Here is a 20,741-nt window from a genome sequence, read left to right as displayed (position 1 = left end):
TCCACCCCTCGGTACTCACCCTACAAATGTTTAATGGAGTACAACTTCCTCTGTTGTTATATGAAGTTGTAGTTACAGTGTTTAAACCTTTCTCACGTAATCTCCGAGCTGCCTCCACATGGATTCGTATAACCATTTCCAGAATTTAATTATTATGCCTGTCTGATGTTTGCCAGCCTGTCTGATGACATCATGTAGGCTGACAGAGCCTATTTCAAATGACTTAACTCTATTGCCAGAAGATCATCTCTATGTAGCTTAATACCTCATGCAACTACATTAAAATATCAACAAATAATTTGATGAGAAATAAATGTGAAATAATCTGTTCATCATCTTACAAAATGTTATGTTGTACACACTGCACAATTTGTTTATATATAGTATACACAAATAACTACACATAATGTATGTTATATTTGTATTGTTATGGAATAAACTATGGAGTATGCAATGTAATACTATATGTTATTGTTGCTGAACTTATTCGTAGTGGACAGAGCAATTTTTAATATAACTTACTGATTGATAATGGCAAGAAAACACTATTAGCCATATTCTCAGAACAATCATCAAATATGCCCCTTTGAAGTCCTTCTTTCTGCTATTTAATTCTCTATTAATCCTTGCTGTAATAGCAAATAAAGGGATGAAGCTTTGATATAATGTCACAGCTGACTATAATTTCTAGGCTTCTATGGTTTGCACCACACAAAATGCCACGTAATTGCATATTGTTCAAATGGTCTTGGTCTGTCCCCATCTAGTTCCCTGAAGGTTACTCTGGTTAGGTGGATGGACGGAAATTTGCAAGTTTGGAGTGTAAATGTGGATTTCTTCACTTTTAAAGGAATAATAGGAAAGTAATGTACTATTGATATGCAGAAAGGAGTACAGAGGGGATTTGGATGAACTGATACACGAATCACTCAAAGTTAGTATGAATGTACATCAAGTGAGTAGGTAGACAAATGGGATGTGTCGTTTGTTGTGGGGGAAAGGAAATGTAAAAATAAGGAAGTTCTACTTTATCTGCACAAAATGTTGGTGAGACTACACCTCGAGTACAATCTACAGTTCTGGTTTCCTTATTTGAAAATGATAAAATTGCTTTAGAGCAGTTCAGGTAAGTTCACTCCAGTCATTCTAACGATCAAGAACATAGCGTAGGAGAGATTGAACAGATTGGGCCGATATTTGTTGAAATTTAGAAGAATGAGATGTGATCTTATTGAAAGGTGTAAGGTCTTGAGGGGACTGGATAGGTAATATAGAGAGGTTGTTTCCTGTTGTGGCTGAGACTTATACTAGAGGACATAGTTTAAGAATGAGAAGTTCTCCCTTCTAAGACAGAGATGGGGAGTTTCTTTTTCTCTTAAAGCATGGTATACAGTTGGAATTCTCTTCCCCAAAAAGTGAGGTTGAGTCTTTAGACTTAGAGCTGGATAGATATTTGATAGATAACCAAATTAGCCATGATCTTATTGACTGGTTGAACAGACCTGAAAGGCTAAATTGCCTACTTCTGCTCCTAATGAATTCTTCTAATTCAGTTTCTGTATGAATTCAAATCCCCCATATATCATACAAATATAAAAGGTATTGTCTTTAATTAGCTGCGCCTAATGAAGGAGTTAGTGAGATTGAGTAAAGCGCTGAAAAGCCAAACAAAAATGCCCCCAAAATTCTTTTAAAAACTGCCCTCAAAAAACCTCAAGAGCAGACTTTGAAAAAATTATTTTGAGCACTGCATGCTAATATGAAATGGGATGTGAGGAAATGGGATGTGAGGAGGCTTGTGTAGAACATAAATGCCGACACAAATTTGTTTGTTTATGAGCTATAAATTGTCTGCAGTAACATCATTGGAAGTATCCTGCTATATATTGTTAGTGAACAATTTGACCAGTTAGAGATCCTGAGATATCGCTGTGATCCTGTTGTTTCCTCAGACAGATTTTCCATTTATCATTAACTTCTGCTTTGAATTGCGAAGCCACTGCACGTAGCAGTTTGCTGAATGTGTCTGAATATCTAAGAGAAATTACGTTCACTGGATGCCCTTTATTCATTGATTTAGTTAGCTCCTTAAAGAATTATGAAGGACAACCTATTTATAAAATCATGCTGACTCATGCCTGCTGAGGCCTCCATTCTGTTTATACATTGGTAGGTAGAGTTCTAGTAACTCCACTTAGGGAATTAACACTGTTAGATTAAATGCTTAAATTTATCAGTTGATATGTTTCAACTTTTTAAAATTTATGGGATATATTTGCATCCTGCAGCTTGTGTTTGCAACCAGGTCATTATTGAACTTTAGTGCTTAATATTATGTATTATAATAGAGCAGTCTGGTTAAACAGACAACGCCCTTACTGTTGGAGAATATCAACCATTGGAGGGAGCTGAAGATTTTTTTAACTCATTCATGGGACATGGGCATCAACAGGCTAGGCCAACATTTATTTCCCATCCCTCGTCCTTAAGATGGTTGTAAGTTACTTTCTGAACTGCTGCAGTCCATTGCTGCAAGTAGATGCAGAGTCCTGTTAGAGAGGGAGTTTCAGATTGAAGGAGTGGCAATATGTTTCCAAGCCAGGAGAGTGGGTGGCTCAGATGGGACTTGTGGTAGTGGTGTTCCCATGTATCTGCTGCCCTTGTCCTTCCAGATGGATGGGTTTTCAGGTTGGAAGGTGCTATGTAAGGAGGCTTGGAGAATTTCTGTTGTGCGTCTTGTAGGTGCTGCTACTGAGTGTCAGTGACGGAGGAATGGGTGTGATGCTTTGTCCTGGATGGTGTCAAACTTCTTGAATGTTCTTGGAGCTATACTCATCCAGGTAAGTGGGGAATGTTCCAGCACACATCACACTCCTGACTTGTGCCCTGTAGATGACGGAGAAGCTTTGGGCAGTCAGGAGGTGAATTACTTCCAGCAGGATTCCTTGTCTCTGATTTGGTAAATCACAGAATAATAATTAAGAAAGACACACTTAGATTTTACAAGATTTTAGATTGCATAGAGAAAGGAAGTGTTATATTGGGGAGGAGTTTTACAGCTTGTGGTTTAGTCCTATGATGAATTCATGCTGTAACTGAAAGGATTTCGTGATGGAGAAGGAGAGTTGGGAGGGAGTGAGAAATATTGAGGGAAAAAATTGTGGTGTTGTTAAATATAAGAGAAACACTAATTGGTACAAGGCTATTTTGTATTGCGCCCAAAAGTCCTAGGGGAATTTAATGCTTTGGGATTTTCCATACCCCTCATTTTGCTTCAAAGTGTATACATTTTTATCCAACATGACCACCTCTAGAATGTGCCCATGATCTTTATTTAAAATTGACACGAGGAATTAATTGCAGACATTCACCAATTCTGATAAATTTATGTTAAAAAATTCCTACTGTAACATTGGTTATTCTGTAGCTCTGTGGCTACATTAGATATAGCTTAAAAATGAAATGGTATTGGTGTTTACATCGATTCATCTTTCTGCTTCACTTGTGCGTATTCTAAACTCACGTTGAGAGGTATTCACTGGTTTGCATGAGCCCCAATCCTCTGTGCTCTCTGATTTCATATACAGTATCTGCACAATCTTTTATTTATTACTCAACAATGCAACTGATGCACAAGTTACTTGAGAGGATGCAAGAAACCCAGGTTATCTTTATTCCCATAAATTAGTGCAAGGTTGCCTACACAGTTAACTCCTTGTCCCTAAAAGCTTATGCGATACTGCATGGCCTGCTTACATTTGGTCTATTTCCCTGTGGGTCTCTCCAAAATCTGTTGTTGCCTCAAGGCCAGATTCACATATGTGTGACCATAGTATTTGAATATAATTTACGCTCTACATCATGCTTTTTCCTTATTTGAAACTGACAAGGGGCAACTTCTTGGAGTTGATTCAACCTCCAAAGCACAAGATATTATAATTTTAAAGCTGTCTCAATCAGGCAGCACGGTGGCTCAGTGGTTAGCACTGCAGCCTCACAGCACCAGAGACCCGGGTTCGACTACAGCCTTGGTCTACTGTCTGTGTGGAGTTTCCTCTGGGTGCTCTAATTTTCTCCCACAATCCAAAAGATGTGTGGGTCAGGTGGATTGTCCTTGCTGAATTGCCCATAGTGTTAAGTGCATTGGGCAGAGGAAGTGGGTCTGGGTGGGTTACTCTTCGGAGGGTCGGTGTGGACTTGTTGAGCTGAAGGGCCTGTTTCCACACTGTAGGAAATCTAATTAATCCTTTAGTTGTTGCCACTTTTTGATGTAGTCTCCATGGGTAATTCTCCAGACTGGAATCCTTGGCATTAGGAGATCACAATGTGCTGAATCATGAGCATTTTTCTGAGGTAGAGTTAAGGCTCTCATTGCATATTGTTAAAATTGACTCTCAAGACAGATTTCATCATTCTAGTGGAATCAAAAGCAGCAGTTATGTTAAACTAATATAAAACCTTGTTAGACCACACTTGCTGTACTGTGTACTGTTCCAAACTTCATGTTATAAAACAGATAGAAGCAGTGAAAAAAGTGGTAAAAGATTTATGAGGACGTAAAAGGATAAAGTTATCAAGAAAAACCAAATTGCACCATTTTTCTGGAAAAATTATTGAACAGTCACCCGATGGATGTCTTTAATATTATAAAGAGGCTCGAGAAGATAGATGTAGGAAAATAGTTTTCACTTGTGAGGCTGTCCAAAACTAGAGACCATAGATATAAGACAGTTACTAATTAATTCAATAAGGAATTCAGAATAAACTTTTTTACTTAGAAAGTTGTTCGAAAATGGAGCTTACTGTCACACAGAGTGGTTGAAATGAATGGCATAGATTAATTTAAGTGTAAGATGTACAAGTAGAAGAGGAAGAAAAGATTGAAATATTTGCTAAAATGGAAAATTTCTTTGGAGCATTAACTCAACATGGACTTGTCAGTTGAATGGTCTGTTTCTGTATCATACATTCTATATAAAAACTGGGCTACTTGCTTTAGTGGTGCTGAACAAAATGTTAATGATCCTGTTATATTGTGTATGAGTCTAAGGTGAAGGTGGAGTCAGGAAACCTGTGGGATATTGAATATGTTAAGCTACAACTGGCGAGATTAAAAAAGTGTTTCCTAGATAATAATCCAAAAACAATTCTCTGTTAAATTCTCAATAGTGTGATTTCCTTATGAAAAGTCAATGCAGAACTGTTGGTTCAATATCTTTTGATGTTGACCAACGGTCATGATTAGATTAGATTAGATTCCCTACAGTGTGGAACCAGGCCTTTCAGCCCAACAAATCCACACCGACCCTTCGGAGAGTAACTCACCCAGACCCATTCCCTCTGACTAATGCACCTAACACTATGGGCAATTTTGATGACCTAAAACACTCATCATTTTCTCAGATCCAATGGGATGACTTGCATGACAAGCTGAAACTGCAAAGAGATATGGGAAGCACTTTAATTCAAGTGCTTGGAATTGACTTTTAGTTGTGAGGTGTAAGAAAATGTGCCCCCTTGTTAAAAGTGAAATATGATCTGGGTAAATTGAGTTAATGCAATTTTGCTCAGATGGCCGAAGAATTAGGAGAAAATGTAACTGGTGTGGGGCGTGCAATAACTGCCTCTCTTCTTACTATCTGAGGCCCAAGTACTCCTTCTAAGTGAAACAGCTATTTACTTGGACTTGTTCAATTTAGTATTCTGTATTTGATTCTATCAATGTAGTTTCCTCAGCAATGGGTAGACCAAACACAAATTAGGTGACCACTTGCAGAGCACCTCACCTCTGTCTACAAGTATGACCTTGAGCTTCCGATTGCTTGTCATTGCAGTTCTCCGCCCAACTCCCATGCTGACATTTATTTCAGTGTTCTAGTGAAGCTCATCACAAACTCAAACAACTCCTTAATCTTTCCATTAGCACTCATAACTTCAGGACTAAGCACTGAGCTCAAGAACTGTAAATCATAATTCCTCCCTTTATCTGGTTATGTCTGGCTTTTTTTGTCCCCTTTGTTTCTTTCCTTGTGTTTTTGCTGGATCAATTTTGACTTCTTTCTTTATCCTTTCATGTTGAATTCAGACGTTTGTTTTTTACATAGCAATTCACACCTCTTTGTTTCTTCACTGTATCCACCACCAAATCTTTCTGTTCCTTTGGCCCTTCCCCTTTCCAGTGGCTTATACTCTTAGATTTCTACTTTTCATCAGTTCTGACCAACGGTCATCAGTTTGTTTCTCTCCACGGATGCTGTGAGACTGCTAGGTATTGCCAGTTCTTTTCTGTTCTTAACATAAAGAGTTAATTATTTCTACTGGGATGACTCTCTGTTCAGCAGAGTACACGAAAGGGTTGATCCCTTTTTCTGGGAACTGAGGTTGGTGCTTACTAACTATGGAAAGACAGCCAGATGAAAGAGTTAATCCCCTCTGCTGGGAACACGCTTTCTGGTGACTTCCTGATGCCAGGAAGAGGTGAGAGGAATGCATTAAACCCTGCAGCCCGGAACAGCCTGTGCAATAGTTGGTTCTAGCTCATTAAAGGTAGGGTTAATATCCTGAGTCATGTCTGGCTACTGCTGCTGGCACAGGAATGCATCTCCCTTTTGATGAGGTTTTCCAGCTGAAGGATAAGCAGAACGATGTTGTGACTATGTACTGCTGCTGATGTGCAATCCGATAGCGAGGCCTCGAGACAGCTAAAAGAAGCAGTCTGTGTGTAATGTAATTACAGTGCTGACGAGGGCTGTGATGCAGGATTAGGTGCTATATACAGTACAGAAACTGCTCGACACTTCAGTAGCACTCCTGAGGCATAGGTGGGTGAAGATGCTGCTTATCTCGGTCAAGCGGATGCTTAACTTATTTCGAAATCTTTTTTAGTAACAGGATCACAGTGATTGCTTATTGATGGGAGCAGTTCTGCTGATTCGACCACCTTCAAAGCATGCGATGACTGGATTCACATAGAATTGTTTTATTTTAATAAGTCGGCTGCAGAGGACTATTTTTAAAAAGAAATTTTTTTTTAAAAACCCACCCCTCCCTGTTGCAGAGCAGTGCCACGCTATATCTTTATCCACATTTCTGACCTCACTTGGAGTTTCAAGGTAAGAGCTATCTTCACTGAGATGGGTGTGAACCCTTCAAACCCTTCAAACAAACCCCTTTTGAGATCTAAGAGGTTTTCTCTCAATCAGCAGGATTACAAAAGCATGTAATATATTCAAGGGTGCATTCATTGAAACTGTAATTGTATTTTGTTTAGTCAAGTGCATAATGAGAGGAGAGGATTGGAATGGGACAGGTGTTACAAGGGTAATATAATTTAAACATAATGTATGTACAGTGGGGTGAAGATGAACCAAGTAAGGCCAATGGGTGTTGACACCGATGGGTGTTTAGATTGTCAACTTCAGTTGCAGTGCCAGGTTCCCATCATAGTTCCTTGTCTTCCTAGCTAGATGCTCTGCATCTTATGGTTGGAAAAGTGATGGTTATGGTACTGTCTGCAGTAACAGTCTGCATCACAGGAATATTGACAGAGGGTTTCCGCCAGCATTGGGACCCATTTTACAGCAGAGCCACTCTCTATCATTTCATGGAATCTCAATAATAAATCCTGTCCTGCTTTTACAGCAGGTTCTTGACGTCCTGTGTTACTTCTCACTGTGAAAGCTATGACGATCTGTGATTTATTTTAAGCTCTGGCCCCTTTCAACTATGAAAGAAAGTTGACTCGATCAAAGTAGAAAGCACAATTGGAGAAAACAAATGTTGACCTCTGAAATTGAGGTAACACCTAGACTAGTTTGTTGACTTGGAAATTATGATGATGCAACTGAACAATCATAATCAGGTGTTTCAACCCACAGCTTAGGAGCAGCCATTTTGTATCAGAACTGTGGCATTGCAAATGAGGGACGAACAGCACCCCTCTTAATGAAGTCACTGGGTGTCAGGAAGTCATTTAAGGAGGAGTTTTAAACACATTGCTGTGTGTAGGCTGTCTCTAACAGTCAGTTTTAGGTAAAAGCTACAATAGCCAGGGTTAGCTGGCAGAATCTGCAATTACCTCCTTTTACAATGTTCTGCATTATGTGACATTTTGTTTCCCTTTCAGTAGTTATTATTAGAAGCATCAGCATATACTGGTACGTTTATTCCATTGCGCTCACTCTCAAACATTGTTCTTTCCTCTTCATAGTTTCTTCTGAATCATAAGTTACAAACAAAACCAGGTCGCTGTCAAAAATCTTAAAATGTGCAGACTACAGCTGCCCACATAATTTTAATCAGCTGTAGTTCTGAAGAGATCAGCGTTATTCATGGTATTGGAGCTAGAAGCAGTAAATAGTCATAATCTGCACACTGTTCTCATAAGAGTGACCTTGTGGGGTCAGATGGGGTAGGCTTTCATTTCAGCATTTTATTTAAAATGCCTGTTGGAGTAAAACAAATGCTTATTTAGAAGTGTTTCAGAAATTCATAACCATGTACAATATTTCCAACTGTAACTAATTGTTAAGTGGGAAAAGCTGGATTGAAAGGGTTAATGCATCGATGAGGAACATTTTGGGCAATCTCTCTCCGTTAGCTTAGAAGAGATGTGTTTAAAGATGTCAATTCTTGCCAAAATCATTGTTTCTAACCTTTACATTTAAAGCAGATAAACCCTTGATCACGAGGATAGAGAGGTAGAGACAAGTATGGAAGTCATTCCTTTAAATTGTTGAGAGTTATAGAATGACCCAACTGAATATGACAGTACCAGACATACAGTGACCCTACCCTCAAGTATTTTCCTGTAAAAACCAAGCCTGCGCAAGCACTCCAATGCAGCATTCAGGGATACTGCATTAACCACTGTGCGGCTCTTTTGAGGAAGCATTAAACCAAAATATTTCTAGTGGCTCTCATGGTGTTTTTAGAGCTAGATATTTATTTCAATCCTGGCCTACATTGGTTGCAGCACCTCAACTTTAACATTCTCATCCTGATGTTGCTATAGCTACTTGCAGTTCTACAATCCTCAAAATTTCTGTGTTCCTCCAATTCTTGCATGTTGTGCTTCCTCGAAGACCATCCCCACACTACTGGTGGTCTTGTCTTCGACTCTGGAATTCTCCCCTTGATCCTCTCCATCTCTCTGGCTCGCTTTAAGATGCACTTTAAAACCTATCTATCTCTCTAGGCTTTTAATCTTCTGTTCTTATCATTCTTTATGTGGCTCAATGTCAGATTTTGTTATAATGTTGATATGGGACATCTTGAAATGCTTTCCTACATGTGCTTGAAGAGTTGCTTCTGTTGTGGTACACTTTCTTGCAAGGAATTTTGTTTATACATAGGGGATGGTCAGTGACATAATGCTGCAACGATGCTTGTTACAATGTACATGTGAAAAGAAAGAACTTGATTTCTGTAACATTGTTGTCATCCTTGGGACACCTGAAACTAACAAATTCCTTTGGCATGGAGATGTTGTTGTTTTCAAGGCAAATACAGCACAGTAGAGACTCTACGAGTTGGTATGTTTGAAATGATGATTCAAGGTGTCCAGGGATTTACTTATGAGAACCATTCCCATTAAGTGCCCTGTCTCCACCACCTGTTGATGTGAAGCCTAGCAAGGATGTCAAATGTTGTATTCCAATTACCAACCAGGTCAAGGTCAGCAGTAAAGGTCGATTAACATAGTTAGCTGAGAATGCCACACCATCAGGGACTCGCCTTCAGATTTAAGTAGATGCGGCAGACTGCAGCTCTATTTATCACTGTGTCCCTGTCTTCTACTTCGATTCAAATAGAATTTTGACCATTTTCAGGGATGTTCGCTTAAAAGCCACTTAATATTGTGGTTAGTTTTTAAATTTGCAACTAATTGAGAAGGACACATTTCTATGAATATTATGAGAAAAATATATCAAAATGGCCATAATGCATTTCAATTTACTGTTTATTTTCAATTAACTTTGAAATTTTAATGTTGCCTGTTACATTACTATCTATGAGCCTGCTATCCAAATGCAGTGCAGCAAACTATGTTATTAGAGTAGGGATGAGATAGTCCAGTAACTTTATGTTCCTATAGTAACAGTCAGCTGCTGTCAATGCACACTCTTAATGTTAAGCATGGTAAAGGATATTATAATTTTTTTGTTTTTTAAACTTTAAAAATTCTTAAAGGAGGTCTATTCTAGATGCAGTGATGACTAATACCGCAAACACACCTCATCACAGTGACATGCTTTGTTCAGTTGGAGAGATATCAATAGATTGTGTGTTGTGTGTGTTGATCATTAATGTGCCTTCACTAAGCAGATTTCTTAAAATGATGTTTGGAAGGCAGAACAATCATAAAGAATAATCTAAATTATTTTTAAAATAACAACTAGCTAAAAAAGGATAGGAATTAAACTTCTTTAAAAAAACATTCAATTTGAACCTGGACAGAATGAAGATATTAATCTGAACAAACAAGAAAGGATTATAGTAAGTGAGATACTGAAAGGTCAGAGACAGTCATAGATAAATCATCTATGACTCTCTTTGACCTTCAGCCTCCCATGGCATAGGCCATAATGAATTAGATGTTAGGGTGCGTTAGGACCCTGGACCAAAATGCCAAATTTATGTTGCTGAATACTGGGAACTCTTTTTTTTAAAGTAGACAAAGTGTGAGATCAAGGGGAGAATAAATAAAGGGAATAAAGCAACAAGATTAAACAAACAAAAATAAGGTTTTCTACACAATGTTAGAACACTCATATTGTCTTCAATACATGTGCAACTTATATTTTAACACCCAGAACTAACATGTGGCAAATATGTGTGACAGACTCTGATCAAACACCCCAGTTTGCATCAAACACCCCAGTTTGCATCAAACACAAATATAATCAAGATAGATCCCACAGATTTACTGAGCTCTCTAAACCCAATTTGTGTAGGTCAGCAATACTGCTAATGGCAGCATTCCTTACATCCCTAGTGGGATCTGCTTCGGTCTCTTTCCCAACTGCTGGCAATCTTTGTATCTCTTCAGTGACGCTTAAACTGTCCTGAGTATCGTATTAGTCCCTCACCTATTGCTATGCAGAATTGAACAGTGCCACTTTGCAACTGTCTATTCCACGTATAGTAAATTTTCAACAATACTAGAAATGGATTTCAGCATAGGAGTTTTGCATTCTGGGCCTACTATGCTAGAAATTGATTTTCTCATTTTAAGAGATACTCCTCCTGTTATAGGGCATTTCTCTCTATCCACATTCTCTTCTCCTCCTGACTTCACTCTGATCTTTGCCAGTTTCCCAGAGCAGAATCCGTTCTCTCTGCTATATAGGATGCTCAGTTTGGCTTCCTCCTCCCTCCACCCTGGTGCATCTGTGCTTTTTCTACCTCTCCTGTCACCCCAATGCAATGTCACTTTTACTTTGTGCCTCTTGTCAGCCAGGTCCTCAAGCATTATCTCTGAATGCCCCTACCAACATTATCCCATTCCATCTCACCAAGACACTCTGTTTTCTCAACCAAGATAATTTCCCTCTTTCCCAACCTCGCCCCCACAGTTTCTGCATCTCTCCCCCTTTACTGTTGAGCAGCACCGCTGAGATCAATGAAGTAAGCTCACTGGCTGGAGATGAACTTCTTGCTGGAGCTATAGTGAGGTGTATCAGTGCTATTTCAGCACCTTTTGGTTGTTCCCCATCTAAATTATAATCTCCCTCAGTTTGCTATTATTGGCAAATCTACTCAAAGTTGTTCATATTCTTCACTTCTTTCCTCTCTCTGTTTATTCCAGCTCGTGTTTCTTCCCTCTACTTCCATTTCACCCATTTCCTTTCCCTTCACCTGTTCCTCACTCAATTCCTGCACAACTGTTCTTCTATTCTTTGGGTGGAATTTTTCAGATGTGATGGGTGGGGGGCAGGGTTCCCATCTGGTCACCCTGCAGAAGATTAGCTGGAGTTGGGCTTTTGGCCAGAGGACATCCCATCTCAGCCAGCTATCTGATTGGCTAGTAGCTCTGTAGTCACAAAAGCACAACCTGGAGCAGTGCCCAATGCTGGGAACACCAGCAGTCCCAGCAATCATCACAACAGACCAGGTAGGTACTGGGCGAGTGAGCTGAGTGGGGTTAGTGAGGAAGAAAGGAGTAAACCTAAGAAGGGAGGCTGCAGTTTGAGGTTTTTGGGGACTGGAGGGTGGGGGGCGGGGGGAATGCCTGATCCCAAATGGGTGGCATGGTGGCTTAGTGGTGAGCACTGCTGCCTCACAGCGCCAGGAACCCAGGTTTGATTCCCACCTCAGCAACTGTCGGTGTGGAGTTTGCACATTCTCGCAGTGTCGGCTTGGGTTTCCTCCAGGTGGTCCGGTTTCCTCCCACAATCCAAAGATGTGCAGGTTATGTGAATTGGTCATGCTAAATTGCCCATAGTATAGATTATTAGTCAGGGGTAAATGTAGGGTAGGGGAATGGGTCTGGGTAGGTTACTCTTCGGAGGTGTTTCCACACTGTAGGGATTCTAATTCTAATTCAAAGGGGGCTCCCACCTGAGGCCTGAACAGGATGATCAACTGGAGTTGAAAAGATTTACAAGGATGTCGTCAGGGTTGGTGGGTTTGTGCTGTAGGGAGAGGCTGAATAGGCTGGGGTTGTCATCCCTGTAGCATCGGAGGCTGAGAGGTGACCTTATGGAGGTTTGTAAAATCATGAGGGGCATGGATAAGATAAAGAGACAAGATCTTTTCCCTGGGGTGGGGGAATCCAGAACTGGAGGGCATAGGTTTAGGGCGAGAGGGAAAAAATTTAAAAGGGACTTAAAGGGCAACTTTTTCCACACAAAGGGTGATGCGTGTATGAAATGAGCTGCCAGAGGAAGTGGTGGAGTTGATAAAATTACAACATTTAAATGGGTATATGAATAGGAAGGGTATAGAGAGATATGGGACTAAGTTAATTTACTATATGAGGTTGGCATCTGGTTTGGACCGAAGGGTTTGTTTCCGTGCTGTACATCTCTATGCCTCTATCCCTAAACTTCTTCCTTGTGGGAAGAGGCCTTTGAGTGACCAATAATTGGCCTCTTTTGGGTCTCAACTGCATGGGCAGACTCCTTGCCCTCCATGTAAAGTTGCACTTGGGACAGGCAAGAAGGTCACTTGGGGATTTCACAGTCTTCTCCATACCCTGCCCCCAACCTCCATTTGGACCTGTAAAACTACCCCTTCAGTTTCTTTTTTGGCATTTATCTTTTCTTATTATTTAGTTTTTGCATCCCTTATTTGTCTCTGTAACTTTTCTTTGCTCTGTTTCTTATGACATTCTGCATTAGGAAAAGGATAGGACAGATGGCCGAAGAAAGAAGCACCAGGCTGAGGCAGCACATGTTTCACAGATGGAGGGAAGCACATTTGGAAACATCTGCGTCAAAGCAGGTAAAGCAGCAGCCTCAACATTGCACATGTCTTCATGTGATCTGTTAGATTTTAAGTAAATAAAAGTATAAAAGACTCTGAGATACTCTTCAGGGAACAGTTAGAAAGAGCCCTGCATGAAGGATGTTCTTCAAAATGCCGATAATACTCTGACAGCAACACCCAAAAAAGGTTTTAGAAAACATAGCAACACCCAAGAAAGGTTTCAGAAAACCATGAAATGTTGACTGTACCCTGCCTTGCAGCAGATCTGGAACAGGTCAAATCTATGTGATGTAACAGTCATATCTTTGTGATGTAACAGTCATATCTTTGTGATGTAACAGTCATATCTTTGTGATGTAATAGTCATATCTTTGTGATGTGATGGTCACACCAAAACTGCACCAAAGTGATTGGAAATGTGCACTTGGGGCAGTAGTTTGTGCTGTAACCCCAGTAAGAGAACTGGGTTCACAGCTTGCTGGTGATGTTAACTCCCTCACTCAGTACATTTCTGCTTTCGGGCTGGCAACTAGACAACCAGCTGCTGCTGCACAGAGTCCAAGGTTGTGTGCTGTTTGTTTTAACAGCCTTTAATCCTGGAACTATTCAGTATCAAAGGAGCATCTTCTGTCTCCTTCTGTTGCTGCATACTGTAACTGTTCACCAGATTTCATAAACCACCCTTACTGGGCAGGGAGTGCAAATCATATTTATGCTGTGCCTGCACTTCATGCTCCCTTTCCTCCTCAGGTGACTACTGTTCCCCACCCATTTGGCCTGGGACCAGGATACTGGGAAGGTGAAAGCAATACATCTGTAGCACTTGGCCTGGAAAATTTTATAAATTTAGACTGTGTAGAAGATTGACAATGGCAGCAGATCCTCACTCCCTCTTTTGTGGCGCTGTGATGTCTCTGTACCTTACGTCACTCTGAGGGCCCAATTTTACGATTCAAAAATAGCTATTGCCGGGTGCACCCATCCCTGCGATGGTCATTTTGACTGGGATCAGTTTAGGACCACTAGGGCTAGCCCCACTCATCAAACGAGCAGCAAATTAGATTCATTAAGAAACTTTTTAAAGGTAGGTAATGGAAACTGACTGGAATTTTCCCATTAGCCTACAGTTTCCTGATGGTTTAGTGCTGTTCATCTGCTTGAGGTGGGCAACCAGCAGCAGGCATGCCAACGCTCCAGGCCATTGGCCTGGGGTGGATTGCAGAGTGACAGCCAAATGCTGCCCTGTGGAGTGACTCCCTCACAGTCATCTTAACTTCCTCGAATTCCCATTTTGGTAGCCTGGCTGCTTTGTCTGCTGTTTAATTGAACTCTAAAGCATTACTTAAAGAGCACCTTCACATTAGGCACCATGTTCAGTTTACTTACCAGTCATTGCTGCTGGTTGTTCACCTGGAACAGACAGGCCATCCAGCTTCACAAACCAATCCGTTCCCTATAATTAGACAGGAACCTATCTCTGGGGAAAGTCAGATAGTGATGTGGTCAAAATTCCAATGTGTGACAGTTGATCCATGTGCAGTTTTGGGACCCAGAAATAATCCCAGTTCCTGTTCCCCATGGCCAATGCAGAACTTTATCTGTTCCCCCCCCCCCCCCCAACAATGCCACCATCACCTGCCTGCTTCCGACAGGGATAATCTCTGGAAAGGAGCCTTCCATATCCATCAAAGTTTCACCTGCCCTTCCACTCATGTCAATTACAGTATCCGTTCCTCCTCATGCAGGCCCCTCTACATTGGGAAGACAGGATGCCTACTCACAGAGCGCTTCAGACAATATCTCTGGGATGCCCACACCAATCAACCCCGCTGCCCTGTGGCCGAACACTTCAATTCCCTCTTCCACTCTGCCGAGGACATGCAGGTCCTGGGCCTCCTTCATCACCACTCCCTCACCACCTGACACCTGGAGGAAGAAAGCCTCATCTTCCATCTTGGGACCCTCCAACCCCAGGGCATCAATGTGGATTTCACCAGTTTCCTCATTTCCCCTCTCCCCCACCTTATCCCAGTTCCAATTTTCCAGCTCAGCACCGTCCTCATGACCTGTCCCACCTGCCAATCTCCCTTCCCACCTATCCGCTCCCCCCTCCCCTCCGACCTATCACCTTTACCCCCACCTCCATCCACCTATTGCACTCTCAGCTACCTTCTCTCCAGCCGCACACCCCTCCAAGTTATCTCTCCACCCCTAGGTTCCCAGCCTCATCCCTGATGAAGGGCTTTTGCCCAAAGCATGGATTTTCCTGCTCCTTGGATGCTGCCTGACCTGCTGTGCTTTTCCAGCACCATACTCTTGATTCTAATCTCCCGCATCTGCAGTACTCACTTGCACCTAGTTTCAGAATTTTGACCCAGCCAGGATGAAGGACTAATAATATAAATGCCAAATCAATATGGCGTGAAACTTGCAAAGGAACTAGTATATTTTCCTACAAGCTTCCTGTCCTGGGGCTTCCAGGTGATAGATGGCTGGAACTTAGGGATACTGCTGAAGTAGTTTTTAACAATCTGCTTTGGTGTAACTAATAGATAGCATGCATTGCTGCACTATATGCGGTAGTGGAGAGAACTAATGTTTAAGGTGTGAATGGGGTGCCAATAAAGTTGGTTGCTTGGATGTTTTCAAGCTTCTTCAATTTTGCTGGAGGTGCACTCATCCAATCAACTTGAGAGTATTCCATCGCATTCCTGACTTGTGCTTTGTGGATGGAAAGACTTTGAAGGGTAACATGGTGCATTACATACCCTAGAATATCCAGCATTTTTATACAACTACTCCAGTTAAGTTCATGGTAACCACCACCCCTTCCTGCCCTCAAGATCATTGATAGTAAAGGTTAGTGATGGTACTGTTGTTGAAGAGGATATGGTCCCTGCAGAACGTAAACCAAAATAACCAAATGTATTGAATGACTCTGAAGGAAGACATACCAATACAATTTTTGTAGCCTTTGCTTCAACACAAAGCAAAATCAATGTAAATTACACATGAATTAACAGGCAAATGATACTTCAAATGCACAGGTAGATTTCATTTAAAATCATCGATGTGAAAAAGATATGTCTTGCACATCCATAAGCAGCCAGGTCACCCCTTGCACAAATGTTGCATGCTATACAATTTGATGTTCTTTATTCGCACAAGGTAGTGAGGATTTCAATCCAACAATAGTTTCAACCTTCAAGTTTCACAGGTACAATTATCATCATCAAGAAACATTTCTAGGAATTCTGTCTCTCAAGCCACAGAATTTCAGACTTATAACTTGCCAGTATTCCTTTTCAACCTATCAACCAAAATACTCCGGCATCCGGCTCTTATACCTATCAAGTTACTCCAGTCATTTAGTTTGTCTCCAGCACCACCATATTTTTAACTTTTTGTAATTGTCTCTCTGCCTAATTTAATCAGATTATAGCTCATCTCTTTGCTTGTTATTCAGCTGTTGACACTTTACTCATACCATCTAACACTCTTGGTCACCTGCAGAGAATTATTTTTTGACATTCCATTCACACCAGTTGTATGGCCTGTTGATCTCTCTGTCCTTGATCTCTCTGTGTCCGTGCGCTCTTCTCTCTCACTTCACCTGACAAAGGGGCTATGCTCCAAAAGCTTGTGATTTCAAATAAACTTGTTGGACTATAACCTGGTGTCGTGTGACCCCTGACTTTGTCCACCCCAGTCCAACACTGGCACCTCCACATCAAAATACCCCAGTTCATGGTTTGATTACATATGGGAAACTCTCAGTCTTCTAGTATTGCTGAGTTATTCACAAAGCTTTCCAGATTTTAGATTATTTTTAACTAGCTTGGATAATATATACAAAAGTTACTTTTTCTGCCAGCATTCAGTACCTGCTGTAGGGTCACTCTGGCAGCTAAGTGTTTCAGGAATCAGTCAGTAGTGATGTTCACATAGCATTCTTGTTGATGCATGTTGTAATCCCCAGCCAGTATTTATTCTGTACTTCCCTACCTTTATTGCATCTTCCAATTGGTGTTGAACTTGGAATATTGATTCATTGCCAGAGGGAAGATTATTGGTCATAAATGAGGGCCGTGAGTAGTCAATATTTACATTACTAGGCCAAATGTCACTTCACCTGTGTTTCGACTCAGTTTGATTGCTGGCTAGGAGTCCACTCATCCATGTCAGACAGTTATTTGGCTAATCTATGGGGCAACCGTTCAAGTTATGACCTCAGACATTAACAAAAATAACGAGGGTAGGTGATGCCATTTTTGTGCCCACTGCCCAATATAGACGCTAGGCAATCCATTAGCTTTCTGTAATGATTGGAACCAGCTTGACCTTGTTGACAACAATGTCATTGATTGGCCCCAAGTTAACAATCCCAATCAGGAAAGCCCTGGCTGACTAACATAGAGATCAGAATCTCCTCAGTTCAGACGACTGGCTTTGAGTTGGCTAGCCATAGTCAGTGTACTTTTCACAAGTAAATAAAGGGTGGCTTAGTGATGGGATACCAGCCTCTGCAGTTATTTCAATTAATTAGTGGCTATCTCAAATTTATGACTTCAGTTTTAGAATCTGTGATAAGTGGGAACATTTTCTCTATGTCTTCATTGTCAAAAGCGTTCATCATTTAAAGGACATCTTTTAAAACAAAACCTACCCTTAAGGTTTAAATATTTGCAATCTCATTCAGACGGTCCATGGAAGCTCCAGGAAAATTGTATGATCTCCTTGTTTGCTATTTTTTCAAGGTGTCCACAGCTCAGCGACTGCTGTTACAGAAAACAAATTAGCACAGAGAGGAAAAAAAGTATAACCTGGAGACCAGATTCTCCTCAGTTTAGATGACTGACTCAGAGTTGGTTGGTCACAGCCAGTGTACTGTTGACAAGTAAATTAAAAGTGACTTAGTATTGAGATACTAGCCTCTCTGCAATTATTTCAGTGGTGATGTGAGAAATCAGATGTGCCTGAAGAACATTCACTTGCTACAGTCATCTTGGAGTTGGGGTGAGCGTTTCTAGCATCATGCCTTTATTTGGGAAGCTTGACTCATTTGATCCTGCCGTGGGAGACTGGGCCCAGTATGTGGAAAAAAATGCAATAATTTTTCCAGGCAAATGACATTGGGGCAGATGAAAAGCAACGAGTGATCCTTGTGACTGCTTGCAGAGCGGCAGCATTCTTGGTTATAAGGAGGTTAACTTTTTCAGGGACACCAAACACTTAAACCTTCTAAGAGTTGACAGAACTAGTTCAGGAATAGTATGATCCCAAATCTCCTGAAGTTCTGAGATGCTATTGGTTTTACTCAGCTGTTAGAGAAGCAGGGGAATCCGTTTCAGGATTTTTGACGAGGTTGAGACAACTGGCAAAGGCATGTGATTTTGGGTTAACACTGAATGAGGTGCTGAGAGATAGTTCGGTATGTGTGATTAATGATGTAACCATGCAGAAGTGCCTACTAGCTGAAATCCAACTGGCTTTCAAATAGGCACTACAACTAGCTTTGTTGTTAGAAAATGCAGTAAATGGAGTATGGGAGCTACAGGGCATCCCAATGGAATGCTGCCTCTAAGCAAGAAGGACAGTATCATTTGGGGCAAGGTTTAGTACTGAAACCATGCAAATAGGTGTAAGGCAAGTTTGACATAAGGTTACTTATAAAGTTCGGGAAGGTAATACGGTCCTGAACAAACACGTGTGTCACTTGAAAACTATTACCTTGCAAATGGAGCAGGAGCAAAACATACCTGCCCTTCAGAACAGCCAAAAGGCCTGACATAAAGCATAGGTTCTCTGTCTAGTGTCGTGCAAAACTCAGAGTCTGAGATGGATGCAGCCTTGATAACATTACCACCTGGAAGAAGAGGAGGAAATCCTGAGACACTTCGGACACAAGAGACAGACTACAGTCTGGTACACGGCACCTGTGTCAGAGTCCGACTCAGAAGAACTGTACTTGAGGCAAAAACATCGCAGGAAAAGTCATAAGCCAAAGACCTGCCAACATCCCTGGATTTAATGGGGGAGGGATGTAGTGATTGGAACCAGGTTGACATCACGAACTGCGTTGGTTGATATAATCAGGGGATGAGAATCTCCTTAGTTCAGGTGACTGACTCCGAGCTGGCTGGCTGGCCAGCCATAAGTAAGTAAAGGGTGACTTAGTGACAGTGCAGTTATTTCACTTTCTCATATAGTTTTGTATTGCATATTGATGCAACTGACTGACCTCTTAGGTCATTTCAGAGAACTGTTATGAGGCAGTCATATTGTGATTGCAGACCCCTAGCATAAAGGCCAAAGCAGGCAAGGACAGAGGGTTTTCTTCCCTAAAGGACAGATGACATTTCATGAGGAACAAAGGATTTCACGTTCGCCATTGTTAATAATGGCTCTTTATTCCAAATTTACTTATATTAGTGAATTCAGATTCACAAACTACCATAATGGCCTTCAAATTTTTGTCTCTAAATTATTAATACAGGCATCTGGAGTATTTGTCCGCCTCTGAATGAGTGAAAGATTTATTGTCACGTGTATCCAGGGTGATGGAGTGAAAAGTGTTACGTTGCCACAATCTGGTGCCATCTTAAGTTAAAAAAGAAAGTACTTAACTAGATTTCATTTTTATCGACCAGTGTCTCAAACACGCCTCCAGGCTTCTGCAGTATGTCTAGAAGGTTGGCCTCAAGGAGGGCCTGCTCCAGGGGACTGTGCTACCACACTCAAATGATTGACCTCTTTGTCAATGTTGAGTCTACAATCAATGTTACACTGAGAGACATCAATTCGAAGCAATGTTTTATTTTGGTTAGCAGATATGATTTGCTACTGTTTTTGGCAATACCTGCAACAGTTTAACCTGAATGCCAGACTATTATTTTTGTTGTGGCTAACCTCTACAGAGGGAACCTTCTCCTCAGAATTACTTTTCAAGAGGGAACTTGAATTCTCAGACCCTTGGGTAAACAGAATCTCTTCAGCATGTCTTATTGTGCCTCCTGTACTGCACCAGCAAATATGCAATTTAAATTATTTTAAACTATTGACTTGCCCAAGCAAAGGAGTTGATACTCAACATCAGTGACAAGCTGTTTTTATTGTTTCAATTCTTTTTCACTATGTTTCGATCCTCACTTTTATCTGGGGAGTATTTTAAATCATTCAGAACAAATTTAATTTGTGTACTGACCTTGTGAGGAGGTTCTGTGGGAGTGCTGAGTCACATAGTTGTGAAGCCAGCAGATGGTTGGCTTTCCTTAATTGTCAGTGGAAATCGTGTTATGTTCATTTCGACT

The 20,741-nt window shown here is 41.0% G+C and overlaps 1 long non-coding RNA gene across 2 annotated transcripts in view; it reads left to right on the top strand.

The window, feature by feature from the left end:
* Positions 1-20,741, top strand: part of LOC140487849 (uncharacterized) — a 160,195-nt gene that overhangs the window by 77,061 nt on the left and 62,393 nt on the right. For both annotated transcript variants that reach the window (XR_011962951.1, XR_011962954.1), the window contains exon 4: positions 13,344-13,446. This is a non-coding gene — a long non-coding RNA (uncharacterized lncRNA). The remainder of the gene's footprint in view (positions 1-13,343; positions 13,447-20,741) is intronic.

Source organism: Chiloscyllium punctatum, chromosome 17 (genome assembly GCF_047496795.1).
Source record: "Chiloscyllium punctatum isolate Juve2018m chromosome 17, sChiPun1.3, whole genome shotgun sequence".
Taxonomy (NCBI): Eukaryota; Metazoa; Chordata; class Chondrichthyes; order Orectolobiformes; family Hemiscylliidae; genus Chiloscyllium; species Chiloscyllium punctatum.
Note: the sequence above shows the minus strand (reverse complement) of the source record. Positions and strands in the feature narration are given on the sequence as shown.